Genomic DNA, 23,368 nt, shown 5'->3' with positions numbered 1-23,368 from the left:
ATTCTTCCTTGCAATATGGTTAATCAACATAATCATTAATTTTTAACCTTCTGCGTAAATTTATCATGTGGAGACAAATAACATTTTCTGATTTCATTCATTCTCATACTTGCCTCTGTTATTTGTATCCAAATGAGAGATTTTGCAGATTTCTCTTATTTTGTGCCTCATCTTCGCAGTTGTTTCTGTATAATTTTGCAATCATATGCAAAGTGAATTTTGATTCTTTTCAAAATTTCATTTTTGTGTGGTCTTATTTTGCCTTCCTAGTTAAAGGTCTTATCATGCCACCCCTTGTCATTGCGACAAAATCGCAGGACGTCCTTGCATTTTCATGCAAAAACCCATTGATCTTGCCTTAACTTTTTATTTTGTATTATTTCCTCTTCAGGAATGTTGCGACGATATGACAGGCCTAAATATTCTTGCGAAAATAAAACCCCATTACATTGTCGTCTTGCGACGAAATCGCAGGACGTCTTCGCACTTTCATGCGAAAACCCATTGATCTCCTCTTATCTTTTTTTTTTGTATTATTGCCTCTTCAGGATTGTCGCACAAATATGACAATCCTTAATACCCTTGCGAGTAAAAAGCCTCATGACATTTGCGTCTTAAGACACTTATCAGCTCCCTAATGGAGGGTGTCGCCCTTATCTTCCCCTTGGTTTCCCCTTCAAGGAGGCGTACCTCTACCATACAAGGTTGGCTCCTCCCATCTAGTCTTAACAACAACCAGTTGTTTTCGCAGCCTCTTATCCCTTTTACCTATAGGGCTTATGGTTACGAGACTGCATCCTAAGTGGGGTTTTCTTCGGGCCGAGTGCAGTATAAGCCAAGACTTTTAAAGAATGGAAAGGTAAGTTCCAGACGCCCCTGGCACTCTTGACTCAACCGTGTACCTCGGCGCCTTGGTCAGATTCTGCACTCCTTGGGAGAGTCCTTATTACCTTAGTCTCCCAACCTAAGTCATATGCTTAAGTTGAGAATCCAAGGTGCCTCTCCCGGATGAGATTTATTGACCCCAAATCTCCATGACTCAGGTTCCGGTGGCGGTGTAGCCTTTCCATGAGCCATGCAACAGGTACCCCCTTATATGACGTACTTTAGGTCTTACATTTGCCTCTTGCGAAATTGTATTCGCGAACTAGGGTGTACGCCATAAAGGTTTGCCCCTTTCTCTTGTGTCATTGTTCTCTGATTGTCTTTTGTAGAATTCATTATCTCTGCGAGATTCTCGCACATCATCATATCGTATTTGCATTTCGGAATCTCAATTTTGTCATTCAATAAAATATATTTTTGAGAATTTTATTTGTTGCGATGAGTATCGCAACAAATCAATCATTCATACATTTCTTATTTTTATTACCTTTGCCATTCTCTGCTTCTTTGTTATTTTCTGCTACTGCTTCCTTGGTAGTGGTATGTTCACCATTTCTTATTCTGAGCTAGCATTAGTTTCGCAACATTTCTTCTTCTTTTCGTTCGATTGCATCCACCATCAATCTCTCACTTCTTTGTGTCTCTTTGATTTTGTGTCGCCAACTTTCCTTCTTGTTTGCTCTTCCTTCGCAGGATTCTACCTCAGTTTCGTAACAATTCTTTCCTTCAACCCAATCTCCCTTTATGATTCCTATACCGCTGGGGTGAGGGAATTTGATGCACTGGTGCAAAGTTTAAGCTACACCTAGAATCCCATGTAGCCAAGGTCGACCAATTAATGCATTATAGGGTGATTCTACGCCAACGACACAGAACAGGATTTCAGAAGATATTCCCTTCAATGGAATTCGCATAGTAACCTCCCCTTTAGGTTTGTTGGCAGTACCATTAAAACCATATATCTTATATGTTGATGGTATAAGATCATCATCTCTTCCTCCCATAGTTTTATAAGTATGATAAAATAAGATGTTCACAGAGCTTCCAGTATCGATTAGAATCCTATTAATTGCCCATGAATCTTCAGCTTCATCATCTTCATCTTCTTTCGATTTTGGATTAATTTCTAATTTTACCACCAATGGATTGTCATGTACCTCTCCACCTTCGGGGACTTCTTCTGCGGTAAAAGAAATAGTTTGTTTCTTCCATTCCTCTAGTGGCGAGATTTTCGCAATGTTCATAATTTCTCTTCCATCATTGTCTCTTGTGAACACTCTACTCAAAACATTGTCATGAAAATTTTCAATTGTCTTGTATGAATGTACGATAGAGTGACAGAATAGATTCTTTGCTTTTGCACCAACTTCTATGAAGAATGTTTCCTTCTTTTTCACCGCGTTTACTTTGTGATGCTCTGGTGGTGGTGGCGGCAATGGTTGAGATTGTGGGTGCCCTACCAAAAAGTGGTTTAGTTTTCCTTGATCTATCATTCTCAGAATAATTCTTTGCAATCATTTGTAGTATGTCCATGAAAATGATGATAAGAACAGAACTCATGACTTCTGTGGTTTGGAGGTGGTTCCGTTCCCATGTTCCATGGTGTTGGTATATTCTCCATCAAAATTATAGCTTCCCATATTTTCTCCACACTTGCATTTAAAGGTGGCATCTTGATTTCTTCCCATACTACCTTGTGACCTCCTTGTCCTCTATTATAGTTTTGTCCTTGACCTCCATAAGTTTCTTGCGGCTGATCGAGTCTTTGAATCTTGTTATTTCCACCACGATTGTAGAAATTTATTTCTCTTTCATACTCCTCTTGATCTCGGCTTCCCATAGCCACCAGTTTCTGTTGATTGTTGCCTGTCACCTTTTCTTGTTGTACTTGCGAAGTGCTCGCCACTGTGTTTATTAGTTTGGGTAATAAGCTTGCATTCGCTGTTTGTGAACTGGTGTTCGCAACCGGGTATGATTCCATTTCATTTTGCCTTTCTTCTAGAGCAATATATTCTTCCTGAAGTTCTCGCAATTCAGTCATTGTGATCGTATTCTTGACTCTGAAATTTGGATATACAATAGATTGGTTGCAAACATAGCATTGATAAATGATAAGATAAGATATCTCTCATCCACACGGCCAGCCATTTCGCTACACATAGTCCTCCATCTTTTAGTTAGGTGCTTCAAACTTTCTCCAATCCTTTGTTTTAATCCAAACACGTCTTCAATACCAGGTCGCGAAGAATTGCTACTTATATATGCCCCCAGGAATGTAGTTTGCAAATGATTGAAGGATGTTATTGTATTCTTTGGTAAACCTTCGAACCATTTTAACGCCTCCCCTGTTAAGCTGGATGCAAAATACTTGCATAATACGGCATCATGATTTTCCCATTGTAGCATGCACATCACATAGGCTTTAATGTGTTGAATTGCACAAATTGTTCCATCAAAAATGTTGGTTAATGCAGGCAAATTGCATTTAGGGGGTATTCCTCCAAGATGTACTTCTCTTGTAAATGGAGTTTTCGCAGCTTCCTCTATAACTTCATCTAATTGTCTTCTACCTACTTCTCCTCTATTGTTCAACATTCCTCTCATTTCTTCCAATTCTTTTAATATTTGTCCATTTACGTCTGAATTTTGATCCATTGGTCTCTTTAATTTCGCCTCTCTTCTTCTACGTTCATGTCTTTCTTCTCTTGCGAAATTGTGCATTTCTTCTTCATCATCCTCATCTTGTCTTCTCCTGCGATTCTCTTCCTCATCTCTATCTTGAATTCGCATATGATGATGTCTCTCATTTTCCCCTCCATGATTTTGTTCATTTCTTATCAATTCCATTCGTTGTCTTTCACCCCTCCTCTGTACTCTATCATACTCTTCATTGAGATTACCGTTATTCCGATTTTGTGTACGCCTTCTTTCTCGATTGTCGCGATTATTCTTGCGAATCTCCTCCTGCAGCTCTTGCTCTTCCATTTCCGCTCTCAATCTTTCACGTTCGCGAATTAAACGTGCTTGTTCAGCATAGTGTATTTCAATTTCTTCTTCAATCGTTTGTTGATTTCTTTGAGCTTCTCTCTCATGTAAAATTCTCCTTCATTCCTCTCGATTCCCTTCGCCATCTTGATTATTTCGTCCCTGATGTTGTCCATTCTCTTGATTTCTCTCATTTTGCCTATCACCAAAAGTTTCATTTTGTGGAATGTAGCGATCATCAGTTCTTTCTCTATTTTCGCAATGTTCTTCATTAGGATTTGGTATTTCTTCTCGAATATTATTTCCAACATTAACTGTGGGTGAGTTTCGCCTCATCTCTCTTCTAGTCGATCTTGAATATGATCTTGTAGTACTTCTCGATGTTCTACTCTGTAGTCTCATATTTTCCATCCTTAATTCGTGATTTTGCCTTGTTAGATTTGCACGTTCTTCTGCCTCAGCTCTTTTTTCTTCATGTATTCTTCGTCTCAATGTTTCTAACGCTCCAATTTCCTCATCTCCATAAATTATTCCTTCATCTGCTTCTTGATTTCTCTCTACCTGTCTATGGTTCCTGGTTTGCTGCTCTTCTTCTACTTCTTCTGCTGAATTTGATTGTCAAGTGTGTATACTCACCCTATCATAATCTATATTCCTTCCTTGTACTAGTGTTTGTTTAATTGGTGGTTGAATTTGATTTTCTCCATTATTTCACATTCTAGCAGATTTTCCCATTTCACTTCTTTCCCTTCCAGCAAGTCTCTTGCTTCTTCTAACAGTAGTTGGTTGTTCTGATGTATTTCTTCTTCTAGCCATTTCTTCAATATTAATGAATTGCAAGAGATTATGTAAAATTCTTAACCAATTACTCCAAATCTTCACAAATCTCAATATTAATCTTCAATTTTAATCTTCAATCCCTCCCTGTTTCTAGCGCCATTATGTAGTTGCAAGAATTCCTACACTACACCCCTCACAAGATTTCATTAACATTCAACTCATTTTAGGATTAACAATCTTAATTTTATTGATGAATCTTTGAACAATCTTACAAGAAAAGATAAAGGAATCAAGAATAACCACTTCTCTAAATTTTCTCTCTCCTATTTAGAGAAGTGGTTATTCTTGAACAATCTTACAAGAAAAGATAAAGGAATCAAGAATAACCACTTCTCTAAATTTTCTCTCTCCTATTTAGAGAAGTGGTTATTCTTGAACAATCTTACAAGAAAAGATAAAGGAATCAAGAATAACCACTTCTCTAAATTTTCTCTCTCCTATTTACTTGCTTCTCACTCAAAAAAGATCTCTCTCCCTTTTCTTTACAACTAAATGACTATTTATAGGGAAATACATAGTGGATGACAACTAATCTGTCCTTTATTTTCGGATATGGCTTGTGACATTCTCGCAATCTTACAAATGTTAATCTCGCAAACTCTCTAATTTTCGCAGGACCATCACATTTTTCTCATGATTTAGCTGATGTCGTTTATTATGTCATTTCTGAAGTTGTTCTGCGACACTGTTGTGTTGTGTTGTTAATAATTTCGCTGAGGCATTATTGCTGCGAGATTCTGATCCTACAATATAATTGAAATATCACAGGTTGTGCGTAAGTTCATGTCATGTCCTATGTCTTGTTGGGCACCCATGTTATAAGGGCACCCCAGGTGTGGTTAGTAATTAGTGTGTGTGTGTGTGTTGGCACGTGTGGTGGGACACTGCCCTAGTATGTATTGAGTCTGTAATTTATCTTTGGAGATTATCGAATGAATATTGTCCTGTGAGTTTATCTCTTCCGCCTCTATTGAGGTTTTATCCCAATCTCTACAACGTAGATCCTGTAGGATTGAACCCTGATCATCCTATTGTAGTGTAGATCACTACAAGTGGTATCAGATTAGGTCTTTCCTTGGCACATAAATGGATAATGCAAATCAATTTCAACTTTTTCGTTCTTATCTAGACAAGAAGTTTCAATTGCTTTTCGATAAACCAGTTTTTTCTCAGGGGTTTAATCAAGGTTGTGAAATGAATCCTCCATGGGAAGATGGAGAAGTACCAGATCCTTCGACTAGTAACCCACTTCCAGAATTATCAACCGGTTCATCATCAACGAATGATTCAAACTACTCAGATGGGGGAAGGTCAGTTTTCCAATTATTGGGAAAGATTTGAAGGAGCTCCAATTGATTCAAGTTCAGATGAAAAATTGAAGAAAGTGGAGCAGTAACTTCCGATGATTCGGATTCAGTAAAGGATCTGACTGAGAGCTCTTCAACTCCATCAACAGCAGAAGAAGAAAATGATTATGTCGACTGCGAATTGATTCTGTCGTTTTTCTTTGAAGAAAAAGATGATTTAGTAAGTTTAGAGCCAGAAGAAGCTAATCGCATCAATGAATTGGGTAATTGGATTGATATTAAGGGTTCTCAAATTGGAATTGAGGTAGGGTTTTGCGAGCAGTTGAAGAAACTCAGCAGCAACCACAACCAACTGAACTGTAAGGGATGTTTTTATCTTCTTTCTGATTGTTATCGAGTTCTATTTGATAGTGGTAAAGATTGTTTAGCTGTAGACAGGTATCCTTCTAATGTTAGAAGCAGTTCTAAGTTCATTGTTGATATGCTTACTTATTGTTTGGTTCAAATTCATGGGTCAATTCTAATTCTAATGGGTGATTATGGTGGCAATTCTGTTAACGCGTTGGGTTGGGAACATGGATACTGGTCAGAATTGATGTTCAGTGAAGCAATTGCTTGTATACTAACTACTGGTGATGTTTCATCTAGCGCTTTGTATGCTGGACGGATATTTGATAGAGGAAGAGATTTAGAGGGATTTATTTTAGTGGCTCGATACAGTGATGAATTTGCGTTGTATTCTGTTCATTGGTACTGGCTAGAATTTTTGTTGGTGAATTCAATTAGGTTTTTAATTTTTAAAGATGGTGACAATTGTTATTGTAAGAAGCTGTGTAGTGGTAAATGTCATCGTTGTGGCTTTAGATCTGTTCGGAGGTGTTTTTATTACGATGGAAATAATTCCAAATTCTGTAGTACTTCTTGTTTGCTTGTTCGTACTGGGTTGAATTTGTGGATGCGTATGATGGAAAATCTGCTTATAAGCCGCATTTAGAACCGGGGTACCATTTAGTTATGTTGTTTGGGATTTCAACTATGTTGGAGTTTGTTAAAATTGTAGACAGGCGGGTTTCCAACAAGCTGATTGAGGGAATACAACAACAGGATAAGGCTCTATGCACTATTGCGAGACTTCTTGGGACAAAAGAATGTGAGTTTAGCAATGCAAGTGAACTCATTCTTCAGATTTATCCTAAAAGTAGATGGGGTTCCAAGCGTAACAAGGATGCTCTAAGGTTACGGCTGAGATATGGTTAACTATTACAACTTAAATGTCATTTATCTGTTAACATTGAAGTTCACTGCATTCAGACATTAACGGTCATAGTTGATGGACAAGGTGACGTGTTGCGGATTCTTTCGAGGGAGTTTAAATTTTTTATGGTGCCTAATTACTCAGTCCCAACAGTAGCCACAACTCATTTTTATCTCTTGCTAATAGGCTACTTTCAGCACTCTCGATTGCTCACATCTGATGTTTATGGGAAGTCTATGTTTCAAAGAGTTATAACGACAGTTAGGCATATCAATTGGAGTTGTCTGCACATATCTCATTGTACTTGGTATTTTCCTTCTTGTGTCAGCCAAGTGAAGGCCCTTATATCTCGACAAACGAACAGTTTTAGCTCGCAAAAGTTTCTTCTAATGTTCGTGGGAACTCATCTTATGCTCACTGTAATTCAAATTCCAAAAATATGGATATTGGTGGTCACTTTGAAGTGCGCAGAGACTTCAAAGTATGGTGCTCAACCTGGTTTAGTTATGGTGGATTTTCTTGGTCAGGATGGGATTTTAAATGGGTTTGCAACAAGTTCAATTTTCAGTGACGTTCAAGTTTTCACACTTCTGAAAGCATGCTCATATGTGATGCTGATCTATGATACAGTTTGTGAGCAGTTAGAAGCTCACTTATGGATTACAGTAAAATGTATTGTTCCTTGTCATCTTTTGGAAGTAAAAGGAGTGGAATGTTGCCGTGGTGGTCGGGTTCTTACTAGAACGCTATTTGATCGAGGAAGATTGTTAGCAATTGATTATGGGTTGGTCTGCATGATTGCAGGTAGTAATGTAGTAGTTGCAGCTACAATTTTTGTGAAGATTACTCGAAGTTGTCATGCATATTGTAAGTCATTCATTGCTGAGATAGAAAGGTTGATGTCTACTGTGCAGCTGAGATGTGGTTTACTTTCATATTGGGAGACTCTAGGTATGAAGTCATTAAGTATTACAGTTGATAGGTATGGTGAAAGTGATGTGCTACATTTTTAGCTTCTTCAATATTATTATGGGTAGGATACTTGAGGTGGATGTTCAGATTGGTTCCACCTGGGTTGTGGAGTGTGAGATATGTTAATCGGGTTGCTGACAATTTTATCTCAACAGCGTGTACAAAGCTCCAGTGGGCTACTGAATCTGGGATTTCAGTGGTGCTTCAGGTCCTACAAGCATATGAGGTTGAGAAAGCAGAAGAAAGGGTTAGTAGAAGACATGAAATTTGTTGTGTGGAATTTAATTTCAGTATGTTCTTCCTCACTCTATCTCTTCTCAATACAACTTTACTACCAAGAGCTTCAATCATCTTTGCTAAGTTTCTGGAACTTCCTAGTTCATTTGTGTTTGATAGGGGTAAATTTCTTTTAAGTCATATGTGGGGTTTGTGGTACCGACCAGTGAAGGGTGGTAGCCAGACAGAATTTATAATACGGAAGGTGGTAATTCGATACAAGCTTGGCCAGATTCATCTTCAGATTGAAATAGAAGTGGAAGGTCCAGAATTAACGACAACTAATCTCAAGCAAAACACTAAGAGGCAAGATCTGGGTGTACCAATTCAGAACTCCAATTCCCCAAGAGACAAAGGAGACGGTCATGAAGTAATACAATCTGACACTGAGGCAAGCTCCAAGGTAGCCTGTGTTCACATTTCAGACTGTACAAAAATGGGGGGATCAAGAGTGGAGGACAACAAAGGACGCGGAACCAGTGCTGCACAGAGAGGATTTAACTGCGGCACCACTCCATCATTCCTCGCTGATACCAGTGCAAAAAAATTCACTTCAGTAGCCATTCCAGGGTGCATGGGAACCAAAGCCACTGGCCTAGTTTTTCTGACCAACGAGAGGAGACAGTTGGTTACGAGGCCTGGCTTTGAAGGCGTAATAAGGGCCCAACTAGAATAGTCCTGGGTATTGTGCCTACTGGGCTGCTATCATGTATTACAGGGAGCTACAACTACCTTGTTTCCCAACAGATAGAAAGTATATCGGGATACAAAATAAAATCCTTTCAGCCATGACTGTCTGTCGCTCGAGCTAGTTTACTTGATCCTCATCCTTGAGGACAAGGATGATTTGGAGGGGTGGGTATTTGTCATGTCCCATGTCTTGTTGGGCACCCGTGTTATAAGGGTACCCCAGGTGTGGTTAGTAATTAGTGTGTGTGTTGGCACGTGTGGTGGGACACTTCCCTAGTATTTATTGAGTTTGTAATTTCTCTTTGGAGATTATTGAATGAATATTGTCTTGTGAGTTTATCTCTTCCGCCTCTATTGAGGTTTTTTCCCAATCTCTACAACGTAGATCCTGTATGATTGAACCCTGATCATCCTATTGTAGTGTAGATCACTACAGTTCAATCAACTGTGAATCCGACCTTTGGGTTGTTGATTAAATTGGTTGATGCTTGGATATTGGTTTTTGATACCGTCCAAGTTATTTCTTATATTCAATTAGGCTCGCAAATTCCTATTTGTTTGATTGCGGATTGAAAGTATATTGGAGTTTGTCCATACAGATTGCTAAGCGAAATTTTGGGTGTGGTAGTTAGACCCCCGCTTTTTCAATTGGTATCAGAGCCGACAAACATGATAAGACCTCATAAGTTTGTGTTTGAAGCAATCTGATTGTTATGGACAGAAGTGTTATCTCTATAAACGTACCACCGGTCTTCGATGGCACGAACTATTTATGGTGGAAAATTGCTACGCGTTCTTTTATTCAAGCGCGAGATTTTCAATCATGGGTTCATATTGTTAATGGTTATAATCCTCCATTAGTTACAGTAGACGGTGTAACTGTTGCAAAGGATATTGTTGATTATAATGATCTTGAGATTCTTGCTGCAAAGCAAAATTCTGAAGGATTAAATGCAATCATCCATGCCATTACCCCAGATCTTCAGCACCACGTTACTACGTGTAGTAAGTCTAAAGATGCTTGGGATATCTTAGAAACCGTATTCGAAGGGAATGCCGCAGAGAAAGAAGCAAGGCTTCAAAATCTAGCTTCTGACTGGGAAAACCTTCGCATGTCTGATGATGAAACCTTTGATGAGTTTAACCAAAGACTTTCTCAAATAGTTAACTCTTCATATTCATTAGGAAGAACTATTCCAGAGAAAGTTATTGTGTGCAAAATTCTCAGGTCTCTACCGTCAAGATACGAGTCTAAGAAACATGCCATTGAAGAAGCAAACGATCTTTCTACACTCTCCAGAAATACTCTTGTTGGAAAATTAAAAATCTTTGATAATGAACACGCATCTAGAAAAGAGGTGATTTCTCTTAAAGCTGCAAACAATTCTGAATCCTCTAAGGATAAATCTGGTTCACCAGATACTAAGGATGTTACTCCACGAAAATTTAGAAAACTCTTGAGAGACAGGAAAAATAGTTTTTCTAAAGTTACAACATCTCCTAATGATGATGTACAATGCTATAACTGTCATGGTTTCGGGCACCTTTCTTCAGTATGTCCTAGCTGGAGGCGTAGACAATCGGCATATGCAGCTGCTTTGCCTACTCTTCATGATGGACCCGAATATTGTGAGCACCAAGAGTACGCAGGCGAGGTTGCATTAGCTTCTGGAAAAATTCTTTCGGATACTGATTCTGATTCTGACGAAGAAGTGTTCCATGTAGATCCAGTTGCTAATAATCTTCTTAAGGAATGTCATCAGAAACTCTCGGAGGCTGAAAGCACCACTTTCGGTGAGAAAGTTAAATATGACAGACTTCGTATTCGGAATAAAGACTTGCAAGACCAACTTGATTCTATTGGTGTAAGAGATTATCTCAACGAAATACGAATGCTTAAAGAAGAAATTGCCGGAAGTCGAGATCGGGAAATTACTCTTCAAGCAAAGCTAGATAACTTGGAGAACATTGAGATGAACTTGTTATCTGATTCAGAACGAGAAGATCTCAAAGTTCAATGTGAATCATCCAAGAATGATCTAGTTATTGCACTTGAAAAGATCAAAAGGTTGGAAGAAGAAAACTCGATCTTAAAAGAGAGTTTGTCTAGAAATAACAGCTCAGATAAATTATCCTCGATATTGGGAGCATGTAGAATTCATCGTGATACACGAGGATTGGGCTATAAAGGAATAGATGCTCCTAGTATTTTGCAAAGAGGTAAAATTTGTCAAAGCTAAAGATTCTTCTCAACCAAAACCTTCCACGGTTGACAAAAATAAAGTATCTCTACCAACTGCCGATGACGAAAAGAGGAAATTCTTTCAAGCTCCAAAGCAAGCACATACACATTCAGGTAATACTAAACATAACTTTTTCCATTCTACTAAACATTGTTTTTATTGTGGAAAACCAGGTCACTTGCAAAGGAATTACAGATTTCTTAAACGAAATAAAACCAGATCCGATTATGTTAAGATGACAAGATCTGATGTTCCAAACTGGAGAAAAACTGAGTCTCGTAATATCAGTTCTTTCGGTATACCCCCCAAGAAGTTTCATAATTATACTAGGGAGAAAAAGAAATATGTTGCTCCAAAAGTTACTCAGAAATGGGTACTAAAGAAGATCAATAAAACAACGAGTACTATTAAGAAGGATCTCCCAGACAAGAGTTCGACAAGGGATAACATCTTAAAAAGGTATGGAACAATTATTGAAAGTTTCAAGGAAGTTATTAAATTCCTAGAGTCTATGCATGATTTTGTTTTGAATACCTACCATGAGCAAGATTTTGTTCACCTCAACACAACCTGATTGTGATGAAAGTGCATCCTCACGAAGAAGCCCTAATAAATGCGGTGAGGATTGAAAAGAATTTGGGCGCACATATTATGTTGGGTAATTTCTGAATATGTGGAACAATTTATTGTTTCGAGCTGAGTTTAACTCGCTTACATATTCCTTGAAATATGTGTTGGTAAGCTTTCGCTTTAACCAAGTTCATCTTTACTCATGACGAAAGTCATATTGATATTCCAATATCTTGAAAATTGCATTGATGACGATAGTTGTGAATAACGACTATTATAACATTATAGAAGAATGTTTCAGAGATTGGAATGTTGAGTTGAGATTATGTAACCATCTATGGATATAAGCATATATAGTGTGTTCGCACATTAGTGTATAAATCCATGTACCAAAAACCAAGTGTGTGCATATGTGTACATACAGAATTGGTGAAGGAGACAGGTTAGGTACGCGTACCCTACGCGTACTGGCAGAAGTTCACGTCCGTGAATTTCTGCTGAGTTTGGAGTTTACAAACTCTTAAACCAGTCACCTTAAGTACGCGTACCCGTACGCGTACTGGCAAAACTTTTCTACCCGAAAAATTCTGCTGAGTTTGGAAACCAAAAACCAACTCAATCAGGTTGCTTAGGTACGCATACCCGTACGCATACTTAAGCTGGTTATTTCTCAAATCGATATTTCATGAACTTAAAACAAATAAATAATAAGGGATGCAATCTTTGCAAACCGTGGCTATATTGTTCATGAATTGATTCAAGTGAATCAAACCGATTAGTTTCAACTGTGTCTATTATAAAGACCTAAGCAATTGAACAACTCTTTAAACTAGTTATTTTGAAGTCATTAGAACTAGTTATGGTAAAGATTAATATGGATAGATACCACATGTATGATTCTTAATTACCTAACTTGATTTGTGATTGAAATTCTTAAATATAACAGGTTAGAATCAATTATCAAAGCCATGGATGTTGGTTTTTATTGTCAAAGAAACCTTTTCATACTCTTATGGTAACCATTCTTGGTGTAAATCCTTGTGGAAAAGGTTATTCTTCCTTCTAAGCATATCAATTCTTGTTTAAACAAGTTTGTATCTTAGAAAAGATGATCACAATACTTGATCTTTATGATTACATATCGTGTATTGTTACCATGAGATAGTTCTAGTTTTTTAGTAACACGATCTCATGAGAGACTTTCAATGATTAGTCCTTAAATCGTATCTCCTTGTAGGATTTTTAAAATCCAATATATAAATCCTTCTCCCTGGAGAAAGGTCACTCTTATTGTTCTTTCGGAAATGACATTTTATGTGGGAGAGTTCCTAAATGAACTTGTGCTTAATTTTTATATCTTTGAGGAGAGAAGCGGTTGTGGAACATATAGGGGTTAACTTGTATCTTAATAAACTCCTTGATGAAGTCACTAAGTTTCGACTCTGTGACATCGTCTAAACAAAGTTAATATGTTTCTTTCTTTTGGTCATGAAGTGTCTCCGTGAAAATTTCATGAGGATCCCACTAGTTTTCGTACCTTTGCCAATTTATATTGACAAAAGGGGGAGAATTAATGTGTAGTTCACACTACAAACACATATGGTTTACGGATCATTATGTAAGGGGGAGTGGTTTTCATGTTTAGATGGAGTATTGATTAAGGGGGAGTGATACATATCACCGTAATATTATTGCCAAAGTTATGATACAATGAAACTTTGATATTGTGTAATAATACTATGATGGATCTTCAACAAGTACAGGATGAACACACGCAGAGTTGAAGAACCAAGGAAATCAAGTATGTGGGATTTTGGAGCTGTAGTGCTTTTAACAAGTACAATCCATATGTAAAATGTGAAAAAGCGGGGGTCTAACAACCTCACCCAATATTAGCAATCTGTATGGACTAACTCCAATATACTTTCTATAGAATCAACTAGACAGTGAGACTCAATCTAGATAAAAGTGTATCAAAGAGTTAATATCTCGATCTCTCGATTTGATCTATACTCAAGCAAATAGAAATCTGCGAGTCTTTATCAAATACTAGAGAGATAACTTGGATGGTACCAAAGACCAATATCCAAGTGTCAATCAATTTAAATCAACAACCAAGGTTGGATATTCTAATTGATTGATCGTAATGCACAACCTGTGATATTTCAATTATATAACAAAATATAATGCGTAATAGAAATAACACAGACACTAGAAATTTTGTTAACGAGGAAACCGCAAATGCAGAAAAACCTCGGGGCCTAGTCCAGATTGAACACCCACACTGTATTAAGCCGCTACAGACACTAACCTACTACAAACTAACTTCAGTCTGGACTGTAGTTGAACCCTAATCAATATCACACTGATTCAAGGTACAATTGCGCTCCTTACGTCTCTGATCTCAGCAGGATACTACGCACTTGATTCCCTTAGCTGATCTCACCCACAACCAAGAGTTGCTACGACCCAAAGTCGAAGACTTTAATAAACAAATCTGTATCACACAAAAAAGTCTACGATAATAGATAAATCTGTCTTCCACAGATAAACCTACAAGTTTGTTCCGTCTTTTGACAGAAATCAAGGTGAACAGGAACCAATTGATAAACTGGACTTATATTCCCGAAGAACATCCTAGTATTATCAATCACCTCACAATAATCTAAATCGTATGGTAGCGAAACTAGATATTGTGGAATCACAAACGATGAGACAGAGATGTTTGTGATTTATTTTTATCTTGCCCTATCGGAGATATAATCTCAAGTCAATTATTCAATTGAACTCGTACGATAGAAAATGGCAAGATCAGATCGCTCAACTACAGGAGAAGTAGTTTCGTCTGGCTTCACAATCCCAATGAAGTCTTTAAGTCATTAACCGACAGGGTCTCGAGAAGAAACCTACGGTTAAAGGAGAATCGACTCTAGCAAACCAACTAGTATCACACATGAGGTGTGGGGATTAGTTTTTCCAGTTGCTAGACGTCCCCCTTATATAGTTTCCAAATCAGTGTTTGTAATCTAAGTTACCTTGGTAACAAATCATTCAATATTCACCGTTAGATGAAAAACCTGACTTATCCAAGCTAATATCTTTCAACCGTTAGATCAAAACTTAGCTTATCTCACACACAAATGAAATGTATTCATTTAGGTTTGAGTAACCGTACCTATACGTGTACATTGGGTTGGTTCACAAATAGTTAACCAATGGTTAGCCATATGAGCACTTTCATATTAACCGTATTCATCTTTCTCATAACTAGTTCAAATGACTCATAAGAACTAGTTCAAGAGTTGTTCAATTGCTTAGATATTTATACATCGACACAATTGAAACAAAATTGGTTTGATTCACTTGAATCAATTCATGAACAATATAGCCACGGTTTGCAAAGATTGCATTCCTTATTGATTTATTGTTTAAGTTCATGAAACTACCGATTTGAGAAATATAACCATCTTAGGTACGTGTACGGGTACGTGTACTATAGCTACCGGACTTGAGTTTGGAAACTCGGCAGAAATTTTCGGTTTGAAAACTTCCGTGGGTATGCGTAAGGGTACGCATATCTAAGGTGACTGGTTTTCAGTTTGCAAACTTCACAAACTACAACAGAAATTCTCGGTATGAAAACTTCCGCCAGTATGCGTACGGGTGTGCATACCTAACCTCTCTCCTTTACCAATACCGCATGCACACATATGCACGCACTTGGTTTCCGACACATAGATTTATACACTAATGTGCGGACACACTATATATGCTTATATCCATAGTTGGTTTTGGAATCTCAACTCCACGTTTCAATCACTGAAACATTCTTCTATAATGTTATAATAGTCTTTAGACAAAAAGAATCGACTATCGTCATCAAAGTTATTTTGAAGATTGAAACGTCATCATGACTTTCGTCAAGGTTAAAGATGAAAATGGTTAAAGCAAAAGCTTACCAACACATATTTCGATAAAAGGATAAGCGATTAAACTCGGCTCAAAATAGCAAATGTGTATGGATGAAAACTATCATACTTATACGACTTTTGTCTCAAGAGTAGAAGATAAAGTAGATAGACTTTTAAGTGACAGATGAGTTCAAGTCTCCACATACCATTTGGTCGGATGAAGTTCCACTGGTTCCTCGAGTAGTTCTTCGTCTTCGTAAGGTAATCGCCATGGAGTCTGGAGACCAACTATTCCTAACTATCCTAGACCGAGACTTAGTCATAAGTAAACTAGAAATCAATACATATAGTTTTGATCACTAACATTGACAAACATGCTTGAGATAGCAACGCATGCGAGTTTGACCGAGCAATGCTCTAACAATCTCCCCATTTGTCAATTTTAGTGACAAAACTATCAATACATATTGATTACAAAATAGATAAAACTTTGTAGCTTCACGTCTACATGCTTGATCTCCTTGGTGCTTCAACATTACTCAAAAACTTCGTCTTTTCCAAGTACTCCCATGATTCCATAGATGTTCAATTCAGCATCATAGTTGTTGAAGTTCCGTAGCCATAAAAATGAGAAAACAAAATCTCTCGATCATTGTTATACATTGTCATAGTATTATTACACAACATCAAAGTTCTTATATCACAACTTCGACAACAATACTATGGTGATATGTATCACTCCCTATTAGTTAATACTTTCGTCTCAACATGAAAACTATTCCCCCTTACATAATGACCCGTAAAACACGTAAATCATATGTATTAGTAGTGTGAACTACATATTAATTCTCCCCCTTTTTGTCAATAAAATTGGCAAAGGTACGAAAACGGGATCCTAATGAAATTTTCACGAAGACGCTTCAAGACCAAAGAAAAGTACATATCAACTTATTTAGATGCAATCATAAAGCCGAAGCTAAATGTATTCATCAAGGAGTTTATAAAGATATAAGATAACCCCTAAATAATTCCACAACCGCACTCCCCACAAAGATATGGAAATTAAGTGCAAGTTCAAAAGAACTCTCCCCCATTTGATGTCATTCCCGAAAGAACAACAAGAGCGACCTTACTTTTACAAGAAAAGAAGGATTTTATTGGACACCAAAAACCATAATGAAATGATTTTCTATATTCAAAATTCTCAATTAAACTAACCACAAGTAAACCCATGATTAATTTAACCGGAATACTCAATCAAATTAAACACAAAAGTGATCAATTTAACTGAACATGCTCGACATAAGAGAACTTACGGAGCTACGACTATGTTAACCATAAAAGAATGATTAAATCAATCGTTTTATGCTCAACACAAGAAAACCTTATGGAGCATTGCAGTATACACATAAAATATGGATCAGGGAAAGATCAATACTGCGGCATATACAAAGATTCATTATATTTTCATCAGTATTTGCATAACGACTTATAATAGACATAATCTTTGTTAACAAAAGATTTTAACCTATCTTCCATCAAAATTTGACATAATAGGCTTAACTTTTGTTTGTCAAAAGTTCATCGATCTTGTATCAATACTTGCATATCGACATATAAAAGAGATAACTTTTGACATCGTATGGGACAATAATAGTTCACGGACGCAAACACACATATCCCACAACATATTGCAATATATAAAACCATAAAGATTAATACTGCAATAATCATCTTCCAAAACAACTTTAGAATTTAAATAAATAAATCTAAAAAACAAGAAGATGAAAATGTTGGACATAGCTATGTGTACTCATAATAATGGCTATTCCAAACTCTAGTTATTCTTCTAAACAAAAAACGAAAATAGAAGATTTACTAGCCATTAAGATCTTTGAAAAATACCTTATCGTCCCCGAACTCCTTGTCGTCAACAGCCATTGGAACATATGGTTCATGGAGGAAGGAGTCAATACCAATAAACCTTTTTGGCTGATGATGTCGAACCAGGGACTTCTGAATTTCCAGTGATCTTAAAACAGAAGCCTTTATTTGCTGAATCTCTGTTCTTGCCAGCTTCAACTCTTCAAGAACATCAGAAAACGTCTGAGAATTTGAAGGAACAACTCTTGGCTTCCTCACATTCCTTCTTTTTCTTTTTAAAGTTGGAGGCAATTGAGATTTCTCTTTTTCCTTAGAGATTGATGGCTTAACAATCATATTGACACCTTTTCCATCAGAAGACATGATGCTTGGGGTTTCCATGAAAGCACGGTTTTGTGAGAGGAATTCACAATCAAAACTCAACAAGCAGTCTTAAGATATAAAGAGTATCATAGAAGGAAAAATGAATGTAGGGTTTCGAAACCTTTAAATAGGTTCGAACACGTTCAACTCACAACCCTATAAAGAGTACAATTGTCTATAATAACCCTCTTCTTTTGGCAAACATGTCCTTTTCAATATCAACAGTGATATGAAGGAATTCCAAAAACCAAGCAACACAAAGCTAAAAAACAAAAAAAAACTATATAATAATTTTTTTATTTTAAAGCCTGAGGTGTGCAAGATCTTGTCTCTTTTGAACAGGCGCATGAGACAAGATGCACATTACAACACAATCAAGTTGTGCTGTGGTGAACAACAATTTTTCCACCATGACCCTTTTGGTTGGAATTCATGGAACCCTGCCTTTCCGTATGTTTAGACCATGTTTTCTTCTCTAATGGCCTAGTTCTATCTTTGGAAACTAATCTTTTCTAGGAAGATAAGATCTTACATACCGCAGTTGTTTTCTCCACGAGTTTAAGTTTGGTGGCTAGACGATCTGCTCTTCGTTGAAGCTTGTTGACATATATCATCTTGTGTTTGTACTTAAAACACTTTGAAAACTCATGTCCCTTGAGAGAACAATAGGAGCATGTCAACGCAAAAGATAATTCAGGCGCCTTTGAAATTCAAGCTTCTAGGCACAATGTAGATCCTGAAACATTAAACGAAGGGTTTCCAACAGAGGGTTCAATTGATTCTTCCATCTTGATTGGGCTCTCTTCTAAATGATTATTAAGATTGATGTATGTATTGCTACAATTATCAAAATCAATATTTTCACATAGAAGAGCAACACTTGATTTTTTGTCTTCATTAGAATCATAATTGTCAGACATCTTATCAAGTGTCGCAGCAAGACCTTTGTTCCCAGTGTATTTTCTACGATTTGGGCACTCGTTTGCAAAATGACTAAATACTTTACACTTAAAGCACTGAGGCATATCCTCGTCATCAGTTTCATATGTGTCCCTGTTTTTAGGAGGAATACGATTATGAGGTTTGACTGATGCTTTAGGCTTATCTCTGGAGAACCGTTTACTTCTCTTTCAATAGAAGATCTCTAAACTGTCTTGTGATCATCGAAATTGATTTGTCAAGATCTTCATCTGATGAATCCGTCTCAAAGTGATCATCTTCAGAGATATACACATTTTTACTTTTATCAAGTAATTTTGTGTATTTCAGTGCTTTGAACGCAACATCCTTTGATTTGGACGAATGTTCGTGATCATAGATCTTAAGCTTCCCAACCAGCATATTTCTGGAGAGGTTATTTCCCTCAACGATGGCATGCTTCTTAGAATCGTATCTTGATGGCAGCGATCTGAGAATTTTCATCACAATGTCCTTTTCAGGAATACTCTTACCCAATGCAAAGGATGCATTAACAATTTCAGACACTTTGTGATTAAACTCATCAAATGAATCTTCATCTGCCATACGAAGGTTTTCCCAATCGGAATTAAGGTTTTGAATCCTAGCTTCCTTTTTGCTGGTATTTCCTTCGAATATGGTTTCTAAGATATCCCAAGAATCTTTAGACCTAGTACAATTTGACACATGGTGCTGAAGATTTGGGGTAATGGCATGTATGATGGCATTCAAACCGTCGGAGTTTTGCTTTGCAGCAAGTATCTCAGCAACATCGTATTCGCCAATATTTTTTGGAACATTAACGTTACCAACTGAAGCAACGGGAGCATCATAGCCATTAACAACATATACCCATGATTGAAAATCACGCGCTTGAAGAAAAGCTCGCATAGCAATTTTCCACCATAAGTAATTAGAGCCATCGAAGACTGGTGGTACGTTAATAGAGATATCACCTCTGTCCATCGAGTCAGATCGCTACAAACACAAACTTTTGAGGTCTTAAACGTGTTTGCCTGCTCTGATACCAATTGAAAAAGCGGGGGTCTAACAACCTCACCCAATATTTGTATTAGCAATATGTATGGACTAACTCCAATATACTTTCTAGAGAATCAACTAGACAGTCAGACTCAATCTAGATAAAAGTATATCAAAGAGTTAATATCTCGATCTCTCGATTTGATCTATACTCAAGCAAATAGAAATCTGCGAGTCTTTATCAAATACTAGAGCGATAACTTGGATGGTACCAAAGACCAATATCCAAGTGTCAATCAATTTAAATCAACAACCAAGGTTGGATATACTAATTGATTGATCCTAACACACAACCTGTGATATTTCAATTATATAAAAAAATATAATGCGGAATAGAAATAACACAGACACTAGAAATTTTGTTAACGAGGAAACCGCAAATGCAGAAAAACCCCGGGACCTAGTCCAGGTTGAACACCACACTGTATTAAGCCGCTACAGACACTAGCCTACTACAAACTAACTTCGGTCTGGACTGTAGTTGAACCCTAATCAATATCACACTAATTCAAGGTACAGTTGCGCTCCTTACGTCTCTGATACCAGCATGATACTACGCACTTGGTTCCCTTAGCTGATCTCACCCACAACCAAGAGTTGCTACGACCCAAAGTCGAAGACTTTAATAAACAAATTTGTATCACACAGAAAAGTCTACGATAATAGATAAATTTGTCTCCCACAGATAAACCTACAAGTTTGTTCCGTCTTTTGATAAAAATCAAGGTGAACATGAACCAATTGATAAACAAGACTTATATTTCCGAAGAACAACCTAGTATTATCAATCACCTCACAATAATCTAAATCGTGTGGTAGCGAAACTAGATATTGTGGAATCACAAACGATGAGACGATGATATTTGTGATTTATTTTTATCTTTCCCTATCGGAGATGTAATCTCAAGTCAATTATTCAATTGAACTCGTACGATAGAAAATGGCAAGATCAGATTGCTCAACTACAAGAGAAGTAGTTTCATCTGGCTTCACAATCCCAATGAAGTCTTTAAGTCGTTAACCGACAGGGTCTCGAGAAGAAACCTACGGTTAAAGGAGAATCGACTCTAGCAAACCAACTAGTATCACACATGAGGTGTGGGGATTAGTTTTTCCAGTTCCTAGACGTACCCCTTATATAGTTTTCAAATCAGGGTTTGCAATCTAAGTTACCTTGGTAACAAAGCATTCAATATTCACCGTTAGATGAAAAACCTGACTTATCCAAGCTAATATCTTTCAACCGTTAGATCAAAACTTAGCTTGTCTCACACACAAATGAAATGTATTCATTTAGTTTTGAGTAACCGTACCTAAACGTGTACATTGGGTTGGTTCACAAATAGTTAACCAATGGTTAGCCATATGAGCACTTTCATATTAACCGTATTCATCTTTCTCATAACTACTTCAAATGACTCATAAGAACTAGTTCAAGAGTTGTTCAATTACTTAGATCTTTATACATAGACACAATTGAAACAAAATCGGTTTGATTCACTTGAATCAATTCATGAACAATATAGCCACGGTTTGAAAAGATTGCATTCCTTATTTATTTATTGTTTAAGTTCATGGAACTACCGATTTGAGAAATATAACCAGCTTAGGTACGCGTACGGGTACGTGTACCATAGCTACCAGACTTGAGTTGGAAACTCAGCAGAAATTTTCGGTTTGAAAACCTCCGTGGGTACGCGTACGGGTACGCATACCTAAGGTGACTGGTTTTCAGTTTGCAAACTTCACAAACTACAACAAAAAAATTCGTTATGAAAACTTCCGCCAGTACGCGTACAGGTACGCATACCTAATCTGTCTCATTCACCAATACTGCATGCACACATATGCACGCACTTGGTTTCCGGCACATGGATTACTAATGTGCGAACACACTATATATGCTTATATTCATAGTTGGTTACGTAATCTCAACTCCACATTTCAATCACTGAAATATTCTTCTATAATGTTATAATAGTCGTTAGACAAAAAGAATCGACTATCGTCATCAATGCTATTTTCAAGATTGAAACGTCATCATGACATTCGTCACAGGTAAATATGAAAATGGTTAAAGCAAAATCTTACCAACACATATTTCGAGAAAAAGATAGGCGAGTAAACTCGTCTCGAAATAGCAAATGTGTGTGTATGAAAACTATCATACTTATACGACTTTTGTCTCAAGAGTAGGAGATAGAGTAGATAGACTTTTAAGTGACAGATGATTTCAAGTCTCCACATACCCTTTGGTCGGATGAAGTTCCACTGGTTCCTTGAGTAGTTCTTCGTCTTCGTAAGATAGTCGCCATGGAGTCTGGAGCTCAACTATTCCTAACTATCCTAGACCGAGACTTAGTCATAACTAAACTATAAATCAAGACATATAGTTTTGATCACTAACATTGACAAACATGCTTGAGATAGCAACGCATGCGAGTTTGACCGAGCAATGCTCTAAAAAAATGGTTTTGTCACTAAAATTGACAAAGGGGGAGATTGTTAGAGCATTGCTCGGTTGAACCCACTAGCGTTGGTATGTCAAGTTAGTCGTCAATTTTAATTGTCAAAATGCATTCTTGATTTAGCTTACTAAAGAGAGTTTCGGACTAGATTAGGTCTAAGAAGTTGAATCGAAGCTATCCTTAAAGGATGAAGATTGAAGACTACAAGAAGACATCAACAAGTACTTAATCAACAAAGGTATGTGATTGATATCATTTGGATTATTGTTTAATTCTACCTTTCTAATCTATCAAGATAAATGCTCACTTTATGGAACAATTCCTATGACGGTAAATGTACATTTATGTATATATACTTGAGGTTATTTGATTCATGACCTTGGTGACAATAATTTTTATCCTTATAAAGGATCTCATGTCATAGTGAATGAACTTACGAATTCAACAAGCCAAGAATCACTCAATTCCGAGTTATAACGATGAAGTTATGAGTGATTTATTAAAGTAACAATTATAAGTGTTGTTGTAATTGTTACAGTTCGTTAGTAGGAAACAATCCATGGACTGTTTGTAACGGTTCACGGACTTGGGCCCAATTAAGTGACTAAAAGACATTTTTGGTCAAGTTGGTGATGTTTCCTTATCTAGGCAAGATGGCTATTAATCCAAACATATTTGATTACCATATTAAAGTGTTTGTGATAACTTTTAATTCTTGCCT

This window comes from Papaver somniferum, chromosome 5 (genome assembly GCF_003573695.1).
Source record: "Papaver somniferum cultivar HN1 chromosome 5, ASM357369v1, whole genome shotgun sequence".
In the NCBI taxonomy this organism is placed as follows: Eukaryota; Viridiplantae; Streptophyta; class Magnoliopsida; order Ranunculales; family Papaveraceae; genus Papaver; species Papaver somniferum.
This window is presented reverse-complemented; position numbering follows the sequence as displayed.